This window comes from Myotis myotis, unplaced genomic scaffold, assembly GCF_014108235.1.
Source record: "Myotis myotis isolate mMyoMyo1 unplaced genomic scaffold, mMyoMyo1.p scaffold_m19_p_11, whole genome shotgun sequence".
In the NCBI taxonomy this organism is placed as follows: domain Eukaryota; kingdom Metazoa; phylum Chordata; class Mammalia; order Chiroptera; family Vespertilionidae; genus Myotis; species Myotis myotis.
Window position 1 is genome coordinate 1,640,381 of NW_023416315.1, and position 19,271 is coordinate 1,659,651.

The following is a 19,271-nucleotide window of genomic DNA, read 5'->3' on the forward strand; positions in this document are numbered from 1 at the left end:
GTGTGTTTGCAGAAATATAAAAAGCCATCCAAAATTCATATGGATCCTCAAGGGACCCTGAATTGCCAAAACAACATTGAAAAAGAAGCTCAATGTTGGAGGACTCACACTTCCTGATTTCAAAACTTACTACAAGGCTACAGTAGTCCAAAGAATGTGATACTGGCATAAGGACGGGCACACAGACGAATGGAGTAGGAGAGCGAGCCCAGAAAGCAAACCCTCACATACCCAGCGGGGAGACTTTCAATAAGGTGCCGAGACCAGTCAATGGGAAGAAGAGTCTTTTCAGCAAAGGCTTCTGGGGGAACTGGACATCCACATGCAAAGGAATGGGGTGAACTCTGACCTTACACTGTAAACAAAAATTACTTCAAGATGGATCAAAGACCTAAATGCAAGAGCTAAAACCACACAGCTCTTAGAAGACAGCAGGGAAACCTTCATGACACTGGGCTTGGCAATGACTTATTGGATAAGACACTTGAGTAAAGGAACCAAAGGAATAAAATAGATAAATTAAACCCCATCAGAATATTTTTAGGGGATGGGGGCGCCTGGGGAGAGGTCAATGGGGAAAAAGGGAGACTTATGTAATACTTTAAACAATAAAGAATTAAAAATTAAAATAAAAATTATATTGGATCGATGGGAAAAAAAAGAAAATACTTTGTATATTATGATAAATATGTCATTATACTTTTGTCCAAACCCATAGAATGTACAACAAAGTAAAGTAAGGTAAACTATGAACTTTGGGTGATTATGATTACATGTTGCTGTGTAGTTTCAGTCTTGGTAAAAAAAAAAAAAAAAAAAAAAGGGAAGGGAAGGCAACGCATGTGTGGGAGCAAATGATTTATGGGAAATCTCTGTACCTTCTTCCCAATTTTGTTATAGGCATAAACACAAAAAAAGTCTTTAAAATTTTTACAATAATGTTAAAGAAATATATGTATTGTTCACAATAAAAATAATTTTAACTCACAGGAAATATATATATATATATATATATATATATATATATACATTTTAAAACTTTTGTGGTTTTTTTTTTAGTTTGTTTGTTGTTGTTGTTTTGAGAACAAGAGAGTGAAAAGATAACCTGCAGTATGGGACAAAATAGCTGCAAATCAACTACCTGATAAAGGGATTAATATCATAATATATTGAAAAACAAGTCAATAACGAAATGCAAATCAAAACCACAATGAGATAGCACTTCACCCCACTTAGGACAGCTATTTAAAAAAAAATTGGAAAATTCCAAGTGCTGGTGAGGATGTGGAGAAATTGGAACCCTTGTGCACTGCTGACAAGAATGTAAAATGGTGCAGCCTCCATTTTACATACAGCAATTCCTCAAAACGCTAAATATAGACTTACCATGTAATCCGCAGTTCTACTTCTTGGTATATACCCAAAAAAACTGGAAGCAGGGACTCAGACAGAGAGCTGTGGGCCAAACCAATGTTGATGAATGCATCATTCCCAACAGTCAAAAGGTCCAAACAACCCAAATACTCAAAGACAGATGAATGGAGAAACAAAAGGTGTTATGTACATACAAGGGAAGAGTAATATTGTTCAGCCGTGAAAATGAAATCGCGACATGTGCTATACATGGAGAAACCTTGCAAACATTTCGCTACGTGAAAGAAGCCAGCCACAGAACCACCTATTATATGATCTCAGCCATAAAAATCCCCAAACAGAGAGATCTACAGGGACGGCGAGCAGAGCAGTGGTTGGTAGGATTGGCGGGGTGATGGCGGACGAGCGGTGACAGAGTAGAGGGCTTTTTCTGGTGTCTCGAGTTACTCTAAAAGTGAGTGTGGCCCAGCCGATGTGGCTCAGTGGTTGAGTATCGACACAAGAACCACGCGATCACAGTTCAATTCCCCATCAGGGCACATGCCCGGGTTTTGGGCTCGATCCCCAGAGGGGGCCGTGCAGGAAGCAGCTGATCAATGATTCTCTCTCACTGTTGGTGTTTCTCTCTCTCTCCCTCTTCCTCTCTGAAATCAATAAAAACATATTTTTTTAAAATATATTTTATTGATTCCTTACAGAGAGGAAGGGGAAGGGATAGAGAGTGAGAAACATCGATGAGAGAGAAACATCCATCAGCTGCCTCCTGCACACTCCCCACTGGGAATGTGCCCGCAACCAAGGCACATGCCCTTGACCGGAGTCGAACCTGGGACCCTTCAGTCCGCAGGCCGACGCTCTATCCACTGAGCCAAACTTGTTAGGGCAAAACATATATTTTTTTTAAAAAAAGTAAAAGTGACCGTGGTGGCAAGGGTGTGCCTATCTGTGACTATCCTAACTGGACACTGTATATACTACATTCATGTATCTACACACCAAACTAATTGCACATATCTGAGTATATTCATTGTAATGGACCTGTACACTTTAATTGGGTAAACTGATTTGTGAATTGCATCTCAATAAAGCTGCTTTTGAAAAAAGAGAGGGTGCTCTATAAAAGACTAGGCCCATGACATAATCAGCACAAAAAGGGGTGCTGTGCCCCCAAACCTGGAACCACCATACTCTATCTTCCTCTTGGAGTGTCACACCAAGTTTTCTGGAAGTTAGGAGATGCCATAAGACGTGAACTTTATCGACCCCGACATTTCCGAGCACACGTGGCCCCGGATATCAGCTCATCGGCTGGCCTTCCGGAAGCACTGCGCGGTCCAACATCACCGTGTACCTAGGGGGTGCCCCAGAGAGGACGGCGAGGGAAGGAACGGGCCCCCAGCCCCATGGGGTCCAGCGACACGTGTGTTGAGCAACTAGGGGAGGCAAGAATGCAAGTCCCCAACGGTCCATGACCCATTATCCAAGGAAGGAATTGGGTGATGGTTCAAAAGGTCTAACGAAGAAGAGGTGATGTGGCGTGAACCCCGACACGCAGACCAGACTACGACACACGCTGCTGGGAGGACACCCAGCCCCACCCGGGCCGGAGCTCACACTAACAATACAGGCCGGGCCAGACTGGCAGCCTCCCTTGGGCACCGGCCTCATCCCCCGCCACTGCCTGGGGCCCTCGCAGTCCTCAGCAGGGCCTCCGCAGGAGTGGGGTGCTCAGTGGGGACACCCCCCACACACACTCCTCAAATGAAGGCCGGCAGCATCAGCTCCAGGCCATTCAAGGCTCAGAAGGTTCCAGACCTTTCTACGTGTTCTTATCATAAACGAGAGAGAAACCACCGAATAAAACCCGGGGGAACCCAAGGAAGCATCCCAGCAGGACCGCAGGCACATGGTCATAAGTGGAGTCCAGCGCGGAGAGGGCACAGGAGAGCGCCACTCGCAACAGCGCCCGGCTGGTCGCTGAAGACACTGGGCAGGTTCCCCGACGAAGTAACAGCTCTCGCAGGGGAAAGTGTCCTTTTCGGGGGGCTTTCTAGAGAAAAAGAAACTGAAGACAGAATGGGAGGGAACATGTTCGGAGCGCGGCCCAGCACGGTGGCGCCCCGGGGGAGGTGGACAGAGGGTCTCAGGCCCCAGCCCGCTCCCTGAGCTGGAATCTGCATTTTAACACCATCTCTAGGAGATAACACTGCTGTTTGCAGACACGGTTAATATTTAACTGGTGTCAGTCCTGAAATCCGCCAGCGCCCTCCAGGAAAGTGAGTGAAAGAAACCTTTCTATGACTTCTTAATTTTCGAGTCCACCCACGCCACCCCTGCGCCTCCCTCCCCTCCCCTCCCCCACGCGTGTCTCTTCTCCGTCTGAGTGGGCGGGGACAGACAGGTCAGGTGCTTCCGCAAACATCTGCTGGATGAATGACTGAACAGGTCCTTGTCGAAAGCCAGCCCGTGTCCTCCTCAAAACTCTTATGCTATATTAACTTATTAACCAATGTCACCCCAATAAATCCAATAAAAAAAGGAAAAAAATTAGCAAAAAAAACCCCCAAAACCTCACAATAACTTCTTATCCCAGGTGACACAGGCAAATGACCAAGTGAGTCACCAGCACTCTGGCCACACTCACACAGACACAGAGGAGAGACAGCAGGAGCGGGACTTAAAGGGGCCACGGACACATTTAGGGTCTCTCCTCTCCCCTAGCAGAGGCCCCTCCTCTGCGGCACTGCTCGGCGTTTTCCCGTCCCTTTACTTAACTTCCCCCAGCGTGGGGAGGGGCGATGCCACTCCACCCGGGGGGGGGGGCAAGGGGAGAATTTTCCTGATAAATCCACGCCGCACGGTTCATTTCCAACCCGTGAACCCTACCAAGTCCGGCCGACCCCGGCCGCTCACACCGATTTTGGATCTGATGTGTGACCACGCTAAACGCCGGGCGTGCTTGCCGGTGTCCTGCCTGGGTGGTGCTGGGTGAGCCCTGGGGACAGAGCCAACTTCTTTTTAAAGTCGATGAAAAAGGCAGAAACGAGACGGCCCACACAACGGCTTCTTCTCACGCTCCCCCCACGCCCAGGGGCCCAGGGCTCAGACCAGCCTACGGCCACCTCTCGTCCTGCCCGTGGCCTCCCGGGGGAGGCGAGGGTTCTGGGAGGTGGGGGCTGCCAACGTTCCGACTCCAGCTCAGAAGGCCACCTGGTCACCAGGCCCAGACGCAGCCCCCGAGCCGGGTGACGTCTGAGCCAGGCACCGCTCCTCACGGGGCTTCACCTCGACCCGCGAGTCCAGGGCCAAACCCCGGACACTGGGCTTCCGAGGCGAGGGTGGGGCCTGGGGACCAGCGGTGAGGTCGGGGTCTCAAGCAGGAGGGTCAGAGGTCACACCTCCATGACATGACGCCTGGTCCTGGCCGAGCATTCCTCCACCTGAGCATCATGGGAGTGCAGCCTGCCCGTCGGAGAGGAATGCGCACCTGCTCCTGCACCGCGGTTGCCTAAGACATTCTTACTAAATCACAGGACACACCCCGAGAGGCTGCCCGGCTTCTGTGGGACCTCGAGGGTTGAGCGTCGATGGAGTTTGAAATGTCGCCAAATTCCAAGATTCAAAAGATTCAGTGTTCTCTGGGAGTTCAGAAACCCAGCTCTGGGTGGCGACTGGGGCTGGAAAGCCTTCGAAGATGTTACAAGTAGCTCACACGAGTCGTCTACCGCCCTGAAATTCCTGCACCCGCTGCCCCCCGCCTCCTGCTCTCCCACAGGTGGTGGGCAGCACCCTCTGCCCAGAGTCTCGGCCTGTCCTCCCTGCTCACTGCTACAGGAGCAAGGAGAGCCCCGGGCGCCCACCCTCAGGGCACCCACCCAACTGAGCCACCAACACTAACACCCAACACCTCACCCCACAAGGAAGCCTGCCCTGGTGTCGGGTGGAACACCCCAAAGCTGCCTGCTCTCCTGCGGCCCCGACCACCCTTACTGGAGGGAGCACCAGAGGACAGGAAAACCCCAGAAGAACCCGCTCAAACTGCCCCCCCCACCCCACCCTCACCGAGCTAAAGGGACAGGGTGTGAGGCCCGCTCCCACCCCACAGGGGCAACCCAGCTGGCCTCCCAGAAACCAAAGGGCCCAGCCATGCACGAGACCAAGGCAGCGCCTGGTCCCATGGCCTCTTCCGACCAGCCTCTGAGGCCAGCGCTTTGGGGCATCACCCCGTCTAACCCCCATGGTTGTCGCACCTTCATACTCACAGAGAACAACGGGCAGGTGCCCACGCGCACTCGCCAGGAGAGCAGGGAAGTACTGGGCAGTGCAGACCGCAGCGTCCCCACGCGGCAGCTACCTGGGTGCAGGCAGATGCCTCCCAGACCTTGATCATCTCCCCGGCGGGGGCTCTTGCCATGAACGGGCAGACCGCAGTGGATCAAAGGGACAATCAATATGTGAACAAGGTGATCTGATTGTTTTTTCTGCAGAGCCGGGGCGAGAGAGCCCCACGTGCTCGGAGCAGTGCGTGGAACGCCATCAGGCGTGTGAGCTCTCCCCACATCTTCTCTTCACCTCAGTCCTCTGAAAGGGTCCCTGGATAGTGATGGCGGAGGCGAATTTTTGGAGAAAGGGGCAATGTGACATATACGTCATCAAGGTTTAAAAGCAGTACAGGCAGGCCTTGAAATTCATCTTTCTCCAGCCGCTCCCGCACCACTGCCCGCCCGCCGCTAGGCGAAAAGATAGGGGCGGATGGATCTGGGAGAGTCATTACTTGTTCCATATTAAACAATTAATATCACAAGTGGGATAGCTACCATCCACAGAGGCTACTGGGCCCAGGTCTCCGCGGGCGGCCATGGCCGCCGCCCGAGCTGGGGGGGGGGGGGGGGGGCGGCGCGTCTGAAAAACACGCGGCAACCGGAGCCCCCGGACCACACAGGCGGCGGGGACAAAGCGGCCGGCTGCAGGGCCGGCCGACCGGCGAGCACGCAGAAGCGGACAAGAGAGCCACACCGCGGAAGGGGCTGTCGGTGCACCCGCGCCAGGCCCGGCACCCGCTGTGCGCGCGCGGGACTTGCCGCAGGGGGTCGCTGCGCGCACACGGCTGGGCGGGGGCACCGGCCACGTCGTGCGCAGTGCACAATGCGCAGCGTCGGAGCCCGCCCAGCTGGCCCGCCGGCCTGGCCTGCGCGCCGCGCGGACAACAGAGCCACACCGCGGAAGGCACCGTCGGTGCACCCACGTACCCGCTGTGGCGAGACTTGCAGCATGGAGCCGCTGCGTGTGCGTGGCTGGGCGGGGGCACCGGCTGCGCAGAGCGCAGTGCGCAGCGCAGGAGACCGCCCAGCCGCTCCGCCGGCCTGCGTGCCGCGGTCTCGAGAGCCACACCGCGGAAAGGATCGCCGGTGCACCCGCGTACCCGCGCTCTGTGCGCCAGCCTTGCCGCACGGGGTCGCTGCGCGCACACGGCTGGGCAGGGGCGCAGGCTGCGCAGGCGCAGTGCGCGGCGTAGGAGACTGCCCAGCTGGTTCGCTGGCCGGGGCGCCCGAGTGGACCGCAGAGCCTCACCGCGGGTGGTACCTCTGGTGCCCCTGCGTCGGTGCCCGGCACCGGCTGAGCGGGACTTGCCGCATGGGGTCGCCGCGCGCACGGCCGGGCTGGGGCACGGCGGCGCGGAACGCCGGGCGCGGTGCGGAGCACCGGAGCCCGCCCAGCTGGTCTGCCCGGCCGGCGTGCCGTACCGCGGGTGGGACTTCCGGTTCATTGGCGCCCGGCACCCACTGAGCAGGACTGGGCGCGTGGGGTCACTGCGCGCTCACGGCTGGGCTGGGGCACGGCCGCGCAGTGCGTAGGAAGCAGCCTGGGAGCCCGCTCCACTGGTCTGCCCCGCCGGCTTGCCGTACCGCGCGCGGGTGGGACTTCCGGTTTCCCCGCTCAGCGGGACTTGGCGCCGGGGGTCACGCGCGCTCACGGCGGGGCCGGGGCAGCGCAGCCTGGGAGCCCACTCGGTTGGTCCGCCAGGCCGGCGCAGAAGCGGGACCGCAGAGACGTACCGCGGGTGGGACTTCCGGGGCCCTCACGTCGGTGTCCGTCACCCGCCGAGCCGAGAGGAACTTGGCAGACGGGGTCACTGCGCGCCTGCGGCCGGGCGCGGGCACCCGCGGCACGGTGCGCCCGGCGAGTCCGTCGGCCGAAGCGGACCACGGCGCCACAGCACGGAGGGCCGGCCGCGGCGCCCCCCTCAGTGCCGGGCACCTGCTGAGCGGCACCTGCGGCACGGGGTCGCCGCGCGCGGGCGGCCGGGCGCGGGCACAGGCGGCACCGGGCGCCCGGCCTGGCGTGGGAGCCGGCTCAGCTGGTCCGCTGGCCGAAGTGCTGAAGCGGACCGCGGCGCGCGCCGAGGGTGGGACTTCCGGTGCCCGGCACCTCGCGGGGCGGCCGCACGGGGTCGCTGGGCGCACGCGGCTGGGCCGAGGCCGAGCGCGCAGCGTGGGAACACGCTCAGCTGGTCCGCTGGCCGAAGTGCTGAAGCGCTCCGAGCGCCGCGCGGCACCTGCGCTGCCTGGCAACGCTGAGCGGGCTGCCGCGCCGGCTCCTGCGCGCACGGGGCTGCTGCGGGCGCGGGCACAGAACGCCCAGCGGCTCCGGGTCCGCCGGTGAAGTGCAGAGCGGACCACGGAACCACGGAACCACGGCGCCGAGGGTTCGCCCGCTGCACCGGCACCCGCGGCGCGGGAATTGCCGCACAAAGTCGCTGTGCGCGCACCGCTGGGCGCGGGCACAAGTCGCAGTAGGGGAGGCCGCTCAGCTGGTCGGCTGGCAGCACAGCTCCACGGCCGGATGGACTGGGGAGCTGGGCGCACAGCACCAGATCCCGGGGTCCCTGGCCTCTGACACAGCCTGGTGTGCTCCATCCCCCACGGAGAAGTAGGGAAGCCACTTCCAAATCTGCCCAGTGGGGCACACCCCAACACTCTGCACGGGCCTACAGCGGAGCCCCCGCCCCCCACTCCTCCACCTCCAGGAGAGGCACTTCTGAGGAAGGGGCGGAGGCTAGCAGGGCCTGGTCCATGTCCACCACAGGGATCCCAGGACCAGGCCTGGTGTGCGGGGGTCATGCCATGAGGCCCCCCAGGGGCCCTCCATTGTCCTGATGCGGACCCCTGGTTCTCATGGCAATCCAAAATAAAAGCCCACAAAAAAAAACAGCCCTCCCCACGAACCCCCTCCACCCTACTGAGCAAGGGCGCATACTGGCCACTCACAGAACCCCAAAGTCCTCCTTACCCACCCCTGAAACCGCACAGAACACTGCGCTGGGGGCGGAGGGGGAAATCTCAGACCCACCACCCGTCAGACATGTGGCCAGTCTCCATTCTCCCCACCCGCCTGGGGGACCCTGTGACCCCCCAAAGCCAGCCATTTCTAGTTGTCCAGAGTCAGGATGGTCTAACTCCCCTCCCCAAAATGCCGGCAGGAACACCAAAGAAGGCACAGACTATGTCTTGAAGCCACAGGCATAAAGCTATTGGGACAGCACAGAGAAAAGACATGAATTTAAAAGGATAGCAAGGAAATGGATATGGGACATCTGCGACCCGTAGTCCCTGCACACACACACCCCTGCCACCACCGCGGCGGAGGGAGGCGTGGACAGGTTAAGGGGCTTGCACTCAGGGCGACAGACGGACCCGTGGGCAGGGGCCCTCCCCGCAGAGCACGCAGTAGAGGAGCTGGGGGATAGAAAGGCAGGGGGACAGGAACCGCCGCCGCTCGGACACGGCCCGCGAGCAGACGCAGAAGGCAGCGGGGTGCCGAGGGGAGAGGGGCTGCGGAGGGAGGCGCCCTGCAGGGCCAGCGGCCGGCCGGCGCGGGACCCCTGACTCACCGCTCGAGGAAGCGGGGAGCAGCAGCTGTGCCGCCGAGGAGGCCCCTCCCGGAGGTCAGGCCTACATTCTTTCGCTACTTAGAATCGATCACATGAAAGCCGGCAGGAGGCAGGTTCTGAGCGCAGCCACCAAGGAGTGTCCACCCCAGAACAAAGGGCAAGAGCCTCTCCGTCGGGGCAGGTCCCGACTGGCCCGCTCGCAGCCCCCGATGCTGCGGGGGGAGCCCCGGCACGGGGTCCACCCCCCCCCCCCCAGAAGCCCCGAGGAGGCAGCGCGCAGACAGATGAACTTGTCTAAGGTCCCAGAGAAAGTTACCCGCGGGGGAGCGCGCGGCTTTCCTCGGGGCCGCCTGCAGCCGCCAGGGCGAGAAGAGGGGGGCGCGGGACAGAAGGGCTACCTCCGCCACGAGCCCCCGGAGGACTGGGGGGGCTCCCGGCGCCCAGCGGCTGGTCCAGGATGTGGGTGCGCGCGAGGGAGGACGGAGGGAGACGACAGGAAGGAATCCAGAAAGCCCAGCCCTGTGCCGCGTGTCCGCTCGCCTGGCCTGCTCCCCTCCCCCGCTCCGCCGCTCGCACACCCAAATCAAACACGCACGTAAGTTCCTGCCTGCCCAAGGGTCTGCTTTCTGGGGAGCCAGCCACAGGCAGGAAAAAAAAAAAAGTAAAAGTGAAAAAGTAACAACAACTGGAGAGAAGGAACTACAGGAAAAACTAAAACGAAAATCCATAAAAACTAACATCTCCAAAAAGAGATTTAAAAAGAAGACAGTGCATCTGTGAAACGGGAATATGATGCCACTAAAATAAGAATAATTATTTAGGGGTGATATTTCATCACTGTAGGCTCAGCGACTGTCACACACGTCCCACTCTCATGGCGGTGATGAGTGAGGGAAGCGGTGGAGGCTGGGAGCCAGGGGAGGGGGGAGATAGAAAATCTGTATTTTCCACTCAACTTTTCTGCAAGGAATCTAAAGCTATTCTTAAAAAAAGTCAATTTAGAAAAAAAATAATTAAAAAAAGGAACAAAGAGGTCCTTAAAAATTAAAATAGAAATTAAAAATGAAGATAGAAAAATCCACTTGAAAAATTAGTCAAGTTGCTATGCCCCATAACCTAAAACAACACAAAAGACACAAAATAGGAGACCAAGAGAGAACCCCAGCTGGGTGGGTAGCTCAGCTGTTAGAGCGTCGTCCCCACGCCATGTTGCGGGTCCGATCCCCAGTCGGGGCACACGCAAGTACCACCCAATGACGCATCAGTAAGTGGAACAACAAAGTGATCTCTTCCCCTCCCTCCTGCTCTCCCCCCTTCCTTTTTCTCTCTCAAATCAATAAATTTTTAAAAAGAGAGAGAGAACCGGTTCAGGCAGCTGACCAGCAAATACAAACCATTCTCAAAGGAGAGCAGAGGGAAATGGGAGAAGATAAATTAAAGAATTAACGCAAACCCTTTCCCGCCCTGAGCGGATCTGAGTGTCCGTTACAGGCCCCTAGGTACCCTGCGTCGTGGACGCGGACCCCGCCCATGCTCAGCGCCAAGGGGCTTGCAGACAAAGACAAAGAGAATCTCCTACAAGCTCCCAGACGTGAAAAAGAGAAAACGGGAAAAGCAAACAAACAGAAACGCTGGGAAGTTTTCACACACAGAAAATCAAGACTCGGACTCGCTTCATGCTCAGCCCCCTTCTGCCCACAGACAATGGGGGCCTTCAAATTTTCGAGGGAAAGCCGTGTCCAGCTTCGAAGTGTGTTCTCAGACAAACGATTAGCTGTGAGCGCAGACCAAGGACATTTTCAGACATGCAGGGCCTCAGAAAATCTGCACGCACCTCTTTTTTGGAAGTTGTTATGGAATGTTCACCATCAAACTTTGGAAAGAAACCAGGCAAGAGGAGTCATGAGATCCAAGAGCGGGGAATGATGGAGAAGGAAGAGGCCAGGGCGGCCGCTGGACCCAGAGCCTGGGGGCCACTAGGCCCCAAGGAGAGATGTTTCCAGAAGATAAAACTGGCCACATACCAAGGCTGTGTGAAGGGACCTTTGCACAACTGTGTCAGTTTGGAGTGGGGGTGGGAGTCGGGAGTGATAAGTACATAAACCACAAAGCAGATGCAAAAGCAGCTGCAGGAGAAAAGAAAATGTCCTACAGGACAGAGAAAGTCAACGCAGCCAGGGGCAGGGTTTTGGGGGGCTGTCGCAGCAGCCCAACCCATGTCAGCTGAAGAGATAAGGGGGACAAAGAAGTACAAGAGTGGGATTCAGATGGGGCCTTCTAAGCAGGGAAAGTGGGCGTTGAGAGGACAGGGAGAGGGAAGGGGGCATTTTGTCATTTCCCATGCAGACGCCTGCTTAGAAATATGAAGGTAAAGACAGAAAAAACACCCAACTCATAAGCCGCCTTTCCTTCTGGGGAATTATCTGAAAACAGTGTGCCTGGGAGTTGAGGGGCTAGAACACTAGGGACCTTCCCATGGACGGATCTGTCCGGTGAGGACACCCCGGGCCAGTAGAAGGGCCCACCTCGAGGGGGGACCCAGCTAAGGAGCTGGGAGCTCTTCCCGCCTGTCCCTCCTCCAAGGTGCCCTCACCCTCTAGCCCAGTGATGGCGAACCTATGACGCGCGTCAGAGGTGACATGCGAACTCATTTTTTGGTTGATTTTTCCTTGTTAAACGGCATTTAAATATATAAAATAAATACCAAAAATATAAATCTCTGTTTTACTATGGTTGCAAATATCAAAAAATTTCTATATGTGACACGGCACCAGAGTTAAGTTAGGGTTTTTCAAAATGCTGACACGCCGAGCTCAAAAGGTTCGCCATCACTGCTCTAGATGCAGGCCTTGGTCTCAGAGTCTCATTTCTCTAGAAACAGCTGGGAGGGTCTCCATGAGACCCACACAACTCTTCAGGGGAGAGAAGGGCATTCTAGAAAAAGCCAGGAGCAGGCTCTCGGGCCACGCCCACAGCCTGGCTGGCCACCTGGGGCGTTCAGAGGGCTCTGAGCGTCACCCAGCTCCTCATCCCACCACCGGTGGGAGCACCCTCCCCAGCAGCGCCCAGGTCCGGAGGGGGGGTTCTGCTTGGGGCAAAGGACAGGTCCTCCATGCAGGAGGCTGCCGCGCAAACTTCTGGATTTCCAAGTTCCTCGGTTCCGGGGGCTTTCGGTCGCCGTGGGTTTCCTGGAGCAAGGAACCCCGTCACTCTTCCCATTAGGTACGTGGTCTTATGAAATGTTTGTATCAAAGGTGGGCACCACCCAGAAAAGGCTGGGAGAGACCCCCGCCCCGGCCCTCTCGGGATGAAAGTTAAGAAAACAAATCAGCAAACCAAGGCCCAGCGCGGAGGAGCGCCGGCGGCGGCAGGCCTGTCCTCCAGGGCTCCTCCCCTGCCTGGGGGCCCTGAGGGGCCCGGCTGCGGAGTCCACCCTGCTTCTCGCCCCGTGACGACATCGAGGTCACGATGAGGGCCCACGCACCCGGCTCTGTGCCAGCTGCTCCGCGAGCCCACGTGCCAGGGAGACCGTAGCTGCTGGTGCTCGGCCGCTGCCCTGGCGCAGAAACGCAGGTGAGGTGGCCACCCCACACCCACCTCTGCTCTGGCCTCCCTGTGGGCAGGCCACACTCAGGGGCGGGTGCTCCAGGCAGGCCCCCGCCCCCGCCCCGGGGCCTTCTACCGCTAACGAGCACCAGGACACAGAGGCCAGGAGCACGGCCCTCTCTCGAGCAGACCTCGCAGATTAATAGAAAGCAGGGCATTCAAAGCCAAGGGTGGACGTGCCAGAAGCAGCATCTCCGAGCCTCCCTAACCGCCACGCGCCATGTCAGGGTCCACCCCCCCGCCAAGGGCATCCCACCTTGCCCACGGCACATCAAGGTGACCGTCCCCCACGACCCCCCTGTGCCCGAGCGCCGACTTCGCTGGCCCAGGCTCACCGAGCCAGCAAATGGTAGCAGCTGGAGTCACACCGCGGCGCTGGTGCCGTGTGCAGTGGTCAGCACTGGCCAGAGGGAGGGAGCAAATTCCTCCCAGATCCCGTTCCCGCCGTGGAGGCCAAATCCCACAATCCGCGGCAGCTGCTCCAACCCGAGAGGAGCCTCAAATTTAGGAGCTGAACGGTCAGGGAGCGCCTCCCCCAAATCCACACTCAGACTCGACGGCTGAAAACAGGACGAACGTCTCCTTTCCCAGCGGCACCCAGTCAAGACGGACCACCGTCATTCCGGGCGTCCCAGGCAGGACCCAGGCAGGACTGCGCCTGAAGGGGCCTCCAGAGAAGTTCTCTCCACCAAGACACCCCCTTTTGCGTGGTGGGCACCTGGGCAAGCGAGGCTCCCCTCACTCCCAAGGGGATCCCACTCCCTAAAGTGAGGGTGTCCCCCAAACAGAAAGGCACACCACTGGATCCCGCCTCGAGAGGACTGCGGGGGGCGTACAGGAGGCAGCCGATCCATGGTTCTCTCTGATCATTGATCTCTCTCTCTCTCTCTCTCCCCCCCACCCCGCCCCTTTCCTCTCTGAAATCAATAAAAATGTGTTTTTTAAAAAAATTGAAAGGGATGTCAGCCTCCCTATGACCCGGCTTTAAGGTTTTAAGGGCCACTTGCTCGCATCTCCACCTGGTTAACAGGCCCTGTGATCACTAACTAGGGCAGTGATGGCGAACTCATTTTTTTGGTTGCTTTTTCTTAAGTGGCATTTAAATATATAAAATAAATATCAAAACTATAAGTCTTTGTTTCACTATGGTTGCAAATATCAAAAAATTTCTATATGTGACACGGCACCAGAGTTAAGTTAGGGTTTTTCCAAACGCTGCCACGCCGAGCTCACAAGGTTACTAGTTACTAGGGGCACAGACCAAAAAGCCCAAACAGACCAAAAAGCCCATCACTCACGACCAGCTCCAAAGCCACGGAAGGTGGTTGGAGGCAAAGGGGTCCCCACAGAAGGAGAAGGCGGGGGGCAGACACAACTCCCCAGAAGTGTGCGGCTAAATTACTAACACAGATTAAATGCCAGCCAGGGCTGGAACACGAGATCAGTGACACGTTCATGAGCGCAGACCTGGTCGAAGGTTTCCAGGTCCCCACGCCTCGCCTAAAAGTAGCCTGGCCGTCTACATTGCTCCCATCGTCGCCCCGCCTTAGACTGAAGCAAAAAATAAGACTGGTTTCAAAAAAAAACAAAAAACACTCCACTCGCAGAGAAAGTTTTATTTAAATTTTGAACAGGAGACCGATGACTTAAATGAGATAAGGCAAATATTTTCTGCCCCAGTGTCCCTGCAAGGCTAGGTTGGTGGGACAGAGGGGGTCTGTGCCACCAACTGCAAACGCACAGAGAAGGCCTGGGCAGAATTCCGAGGACATAGGTTCTTGTTGTTTTTTTTTTAATCCTCACCCGAGGATATTTTTTCCATTGCTTTTTTTTTTTTTTTTTTTTTTTTAGACGGAGTGGATAGGAGGGAGGAAGAGGAGGGGGAGAGAGAGAAAGAGAGAATTGAAGTAGGAGAGACACATGGGTTGGACGCTTCTCACACGTGGCCCTAGTCGAGGCACGGGGGACTGAACCTGCAACTGGGTTACGTGCCCTGGACTGGGAATCAAAACCACGGCCCTCTGGTCCGGGGGCCAATACTCTAACCACTGAGCACCCGGCCAGGGCTAGGTCCTGGGTCTTATCGGAGGGGCAGCCCAGAGTTCCCACAGCTCGGGGACGAGCAGATGTCTCTTTTCAGGCAGGAGTCTGGTCTCCACACATTGTCAAGTCTCGAACCAGCCGTAGCATCAACATCAAAACGTTTGGACCGGCTCTTGGATTCTGGTTTCGTTCTTCTCTCCTGGTGGAGGCTGTCGCTGGGTCGTTGCTGCCCTGGGTCCCGTGCCTGGTGGCCGCCGCCATGCCCAGCCCTGGACCAGCACCTGGCCTGAGCCTGTCCAGAGCCAGGCCCCTGGTCCACACACAAAAGGCATTTTTGGCTGCCCCCGAAATGGTACAGACCACATAAGATATGCAATGGACAACTTCAGGAATACACAACTTTTATTAAAACACTGTTCTCATCACAATAAACATCTAGCAGATCAAACGCATGACTTTGTGGAGATCAATGCTTCCTTCTGAAATAAATGTGTATTTGAGTATAAACAGTGAGTGGACAAAAGAAAATATTGATAATGGCCCAGGCGATTAAGGCCAAACTCTGGACAGCTGGGAGCCTCCAGACCAGTCCTAGAGCCTCCTAGTTCTCCAGCATGTGGCTGGGTGTGTGTGGGGGGGGGGGGGGGTCCTCTGGCCATTTCTGTTTCAGAGGCAGAAGCCCTGTGCAGAAGCAGAAAACTCACAGGACTAAAAAAATATCCACAGCTTTGCTGGCCCCGTGCCCCTGGGCAGCCAGTTTCCCCTCCAGAGCCTCAGTTTCCGTACTTGCAAAATGGGTGTCGGGGGCTCCAGAGGATTCAAAGCAGCAAGGCTGTGAGTGACCCCGTGTTCTAAACCCAAAAGCTTCTGAAGGACCAGCGGCCACGCTTCTCAGTTACACAAGCCGCTGGCCGGGTGCAGCAGGCTGCCCTCAGATCCCCTGTGATCTGGAGACCAGCCGGGCAGCCCTGGGGTTTCAAGGCGCCCCAATAAGACTCCCACGGTGTGTGCCGTCACCCCCAGTTCTGATTTGGGAGAGAAAAACCTCGCGTCTCCATCGTTCCTGGAAACACATTGGGTTTCAGAACTTTTCCTGAATAAATCCTCCCCTAGAGGACACTCCCTGCCCCCGGGAGCCAGAATGTCTTCTGCTCAGAGGAGCCTAGATTTACCCCACTTTCCTTTTAGAAAGAAAGTGGGGGGCTCCGGGTCCACCCCGGGAGAAGCCCGCCGCTTTGTGCTGGGAAGCCCAGCCGCGCCTGTTGCCGCGCGAACATGTGTTGCGAGTAAAAGTGCGCGCCGCGTCGAGCGAGCGCAGCCCGGGCTGGAGCCGAGGCAGGAGCTGGGGGCTGCAAACGCTGATTCAGCGCTTTCGGAAACAAAGTGTCCCGGCCCAGCTCGTAAACAGCGGCACCCAGAAAGTTGTGCAACGGCGCGTATTTACTCGCGAGCGCTGCTGGTTCTGGGTCTTTTCTTTGCATCTTGAATTAAACTGGGCACCGGGATGGCCAGGAAGCCTTCCTGGGAGTGCACGGGCCAGACCGAGCCGGGACCTGGTCCGTCACCTGTGGCGCCCGCCCTGCCGTGCCCCACGCTTCCGTCCACGCAAAGGACAAAAAAGTTGGCGTTTCTTCCAATCCCCAGGGGGGACGGACACAATAAAAAGTAGCGAATACCCTCATTTCCATACGGCCCGTGCTGCAGGGCCTTCCCCGGGTGGCGTTCGGAGAGGCAATCAGCGAAGGAGGAGAGTTGCATCAGAAATTTCCTTCTGCAAACCGCACGGCTCTTATCACATTTCCACGGCTGGCGGGCGGCTAATCCGCGAGCCCTCCGAGTCCGGGTTAGGCCCCAGCGGCGGTAACGGGGTCACTAACGGAATCGGAAAAAAAAAAGAAAGAAAGAAAAAGAAAAAGATCCCGAGACCGGGCCGCTCAGAGCGGGGAGTGTCCGGCCAGCCGCGCGCGGGCGCACCGGCGGCTGCAGGGGCGCGGGCGCCCATCCTCGGGGCGGTCCGGGAGCGCGGCCATAGCCCCGACTGCGCACCCCCACCCAGCCCGGCCCCCGCTGCCAGGGTCGGACGGGAGGGTTCCAGGAGGCGCCGCCGGCTCCACGGCTCCCCAGGGTCCGGCACCCGCGCGCAGAGCCCAGCCCGCTCGCCGCGCCCGCTCCCCGCTCCCGCCTCCGCGCCCCTCGGTCCAGCCCCGGGCGCCGCAGCCCCCGGCCCGCAGGCGACGCCCTTCCGCCCGCCGCGCCCCCGCGGCGCCCGGCGTCCCCGGCCGGGCGGCGAGCGCGCAGACAATGACGGCGCGGGGACCGCCCGCCCGCCCGCCAGCCCGGCCCCGCCGCGCCGACCACAAAGTAACTTGCGGCCGCGCTCCCCGCCCAACTGCCTACCTGCGCGGCGCCGCTCCCTCCGCTCCGCGTGGCTGTCGGCGACCCTCGCTGCGGTCAAGGCGAGCGCGGCACGCAAGGCGTCCCGGGCCCCCCAAGAGCTGCGCGCAAACTTTGCTTCGCGCGGGTATCCGAGGCCTCCGAGCGCTGAGCCTGCTGCCGGCGCGCCGCTCGCTCCTGCCACCTCCTCCGGCCTCCCCACCCCCTCGATGGGCTTTAAACTAGCCCGGCCCCGCCCGCCGCCGCCTCCGCCTCCGCCGCCTCCGCCTCCTCCCCCGGCCGCTTTTCCTGCTCCTCCTCCCGCCGCCGCCGCAGCCCGGACCGCTCGGCCGCCAGCGCGGGCGGAGCCGGGCCCAGGCGCAGGGCGTGGCGCGGGCGCGGGCGCGGGCGCGGGGCCGGACCCTCTCGTGGCAGCTGCCCGGGCCGAGCGCGGGGCGGGCACCCGGGTGTGGGCGCCTGCACCCTGTGTCCTGCCTCCCGGACCCCCGGCCGCGGGACCCCGACATCCCAGGCCTGGACGCCAGGGGCGGACGCATGGGACCTACCCAGAGAGGCAATTTGTAGGCGAATTCTTTGAAACTCCAAGTCCCGACTGTGCAGCCCAAACCCTACATCCCGGGCTCCCGCCTCGGAAGGGCGGGATGCGGGAGCCGCGCAGCTGCTCTGGGCTCCAGGAAGAGGGAACCTGGGTTAGTGCTGGCAGCTCAGAGCCAGCCGGGTCTGGGGACTCACCTTCTGAGACTCGGTTTCCCCATCTGCGTGTGAGCACCGGAGGGCTGGCAGGTGGAGTGGGGAGGCCCAACACGTGTTGTTAATATCAGCACGCCTCGGTATGCTTACTTTGAAATGGGCGCATAAACCCGTCAGAGAGGGATCCCTCTCTCGGAATAGTCACACCTCCACAGCTAGTGACTGGCAAGGAGGAACCTGAGCCAGTGGGAACCACTGTCGTTCATATGATCACTAATGTCTCTACACCATGCAAACAGGATGATAATTATGTCTTTTTCCGGGTCTTGATGTTATAAAACAGCGACAATAACTTACCTTTACTGAGCGTGCGTTTGTGCCAAACATTCCCCAATCTCTCACTGAGGCCTCCAAGGCCGGCCCTGGGAGATGCCCACTGTGCAGACCAGGAAGCCAGTCTCCCAGATGTTAAATCACTTGCCCAAGGCCAAGCGGGGGGCAGGTGTGCCAGGGCCCTTTGGGGTGCTGCCTGCAGTTCCAGCTCTTCCCGCCTGTGTGGGGGATGTGGGGAGGGCCACCCTGCTCTGTCACTAAAGGAGGCCTCCTGAGAATGTGGCCCGGAGAACCCACCGCAGGAGGGAGCCCCGGAGAGCAGGGGGAAGAATCTTCGATTCCTCAGAGATGGGGAGACAGAGGACCCCGTTTTAAACAAAGGACTCAAGAGGAAATTCGAGGAGCAAAACCTCACCTGCTCACCACTGTGGCCGCCGCAGCCTCACAGCCTTGCCCCAGGCGCCCTGGGCACCGAATGCGGCCCCGGCCAGAGAGCAGGGCTGGGCAGGTGTGGAGACACCTGTGCACAGGGGCCTCGGAGTCGCTTTTCCGAATCATTTACAGGCAGTTCAATCCCTGTGCCACCCCCACTCCCCGTATACTTTGATGTCTTCCCTAAGCGGGGGGATTAGCTTACCTAACTTCAGTACAGTCACCAAATTCGTCAGTTCACATCAATAAAACATGCATCTAATCCAGGTCCCCCTTCCAACGCCGCCAGTGGATCCGACCATGTCCTTTGTAGCATTCCTTCCTCCTCGCCAGGTCCAGGCGGGCGAGGGATGACGTTGAGCCGCCTACCCCAGGGCTTTTCAGACGTCTCCACTGACGAGAGAGGGCCCGAACCGCTGTCCTCGTGTGGTCCTGCTCCCACGGCCCAGGACCGCTTCAGGAACCGAGTTCATGAACTCGCCTCCGCTCTGCTGTGGCTGTAGAAGCT

The 19,271-nt window shown here is 58.2% G+C and overlaps 1 protein-coding gene across 19 annotated transcripts in view; it reads right to left on the reverse strand.

Annotated features, from left to right (window-relative positions):
- Positions 1–17,507, reverse strand: part of GRB10 (growth factor receptor bound protein 10) — a 104,604-nt gene extending 87,097 nt beyond the window's left edge. For 15 of the 19 annotated variants that reach the window (XM_036327255.1, XM_036327253.1, XM_036327250.1 and 12 more), the window contains exon 1: positions 17,312–17,507. The gene's annotated coding sequence lies outside the window, so the exon portion shown is untranslated. Of the gene's footprint in view, positions 1–5,636; positions 6,106–6,957; positions 7,094–7,118; positions 7,139–7,430; positions 7,545–17,311 lie in introns of those variants that run through there. The other 4 variants (XM_036327238.1, XM_036327240.1, XM_036327241.1 and 1 more) reach the window with 4 other exon arrangements.
- Positions 17,508–19,271: the final 1,764 nt, after the last annotated feature.